The 1,639-nt window shown below is 43.7% G+C and overlaps 1 protein-coding gene across 1 annotated transcript in view; it reads left to right on the top strand.

Annotated features, from left to right (window-relative positions):
• Positions 1–1,639, top strand: part of LOC106870134 (cholesterol transporter ABCA5) — a 57,112-nt gene that overhangs the window by 6,699 nt on the left and 48,774 nt on the right. The gene's annotated exons all lie outside the window — the stretch shown is intronic.

Consider the following 1,639-nt stretch of genomic DNA (forward strand, 5'->3'; position numbering starts at 1 on the left):
GAGAGAGAGAGAGAGAGAGAGAGAGAGAGAGGGAGAGGGGGGGAGAAAGATAGAGGGGGTGTGAGAGGAGATTTATGAAGAGAGGGAGTGCGAGAGAGAGAAGATGAGAGATTAAAAGATTAAAAGATTAAAAGATTTGGTACCATCTCACGACAGCACCAAAGGATTTGTTTATCAACTCTCTCTCTTATCTGTTATCTAACTTTCCCAAGTCATTATTTCTCGGACGTTTATTATGCGAGAGCAGAGTTCAAGTATCTGCCATTACGTTATTGATTGGAAGAAAATCAGATCAAGAAAACCACTTAGGTTGATAAGCTCATGAGATAATCTAGACGATTAGATATTACTTCCAGGTTGTCTTTCCAATGTTGACTTCGTTTATCTAATGTTTGTGTATCCTAAAGCGGTGAGCTGGCAGAAACGTTAGCACGCCGGACGAAATGCTTAGCGGTATTTCGTCTGTCTTTACGTTCTGAGTTCAAATTCTGCCGAGGTCGACTTTGCCTTTCAACCTTTCAGGATCGATTAAATAAGTACCAGTTACGCACTGGGGTCGATGTAATCGACTTAATCCCTTTGTCTGTCCTTGTTTGTCCCCTCTATGTTTAGCCCCTTGTGGGCAGTGAAGAAATAAGAAACGTTAGCACGCCGGACGAAATGTTTGGTATTTCGTCTGTCTTTATGTTCTGCGTTCAAATTCCGCCGAGGTCGACTTTGCCTGTCATCCTTTCGGGGTCGATAAATGAAGTAAGAGGAGAGGTTAAAACTGCCAGTTGGATGTTCAGTGGTATTTCTTGAGGCACTCTGCCTTTTGAGTTCAAATCACGCCAATGCCTACTCAGGTTGTAAACTTAATCTGTTGTTCAGTTTAGCACCACCCCTTTGGTACCTGGGGTGCCCTTATGTGGAAGAGTCCATCGTGTTGAAGGCACGCAGGCGAGGTCTTTGGTCTGAGGATACATACCTTCCACTTTTCCACCATTTCACTTTTCAACGAGAGTCTGTAAAGAGCCATAGGTACACCCCGTTGTAACGGGGTGCACGACCATGCCACTCAAGCTTTCGTCTTTTTACCTGCGCAAGGTGTGTTGACTTGCTGCCTGTACTAAAATCAAACAGATCTCTGACCAAATGTGTTCCATATACAAGCGAACCCCATGTTTGCTTTGATCAAAAGGAATCGTCACCAAAGACGTTCCAACCGTGACTACACCCGACGTTTGTGTTGATTCAGTTAATCTATGAACAAAAGTGTTTCAGTTATTTTCAGCTGCGAGAGAAACGGAAATAAGCTAGGTATTATGTCACCCGGTGATCGTACACGGGGTGACATAATACCGCAGAGTACATTATTAGATGGAGTTACACAATAAAGACAAAATTGCGATTCTCTGAGATAATAGTTGTTATTAAGGACGTATTTCCGCCTGTGTTGGTTACGTCGCTCTTCGACTAAACTGTGTGGTTAGTTCTTCACGCAACACTGAACAAGGAATAATCCGAACGCAGACACGATGTTTGCGACATTCCTTTCTTTCTGTCTGCCTGACTGACTGACTGACTGTCTGTCTGTCTGTCTCTCTTCCTTCTTCTCTCCTCTCTCTCTCTCTCTCTCTCTCTCTCTCTCTCTCTCTCT

The sequence above is a fragment of the Octopus bimaculoides genome, chromosome 20 (genome assembly GCF_001194135.2).
Source record: "Octopus bimaculoides isolate UCB-OBI-ISO-001 chromosome 20, ASM119413v2, whole genome shotgun sequence".
Classification (NCBI taxonomy): domain Eukaryota; kingdom Metazoa; phylum Mollusca; class Cephalopoda; order Octopoda; family Octopodidae; genus Octopus; species Octopus bimaculoides.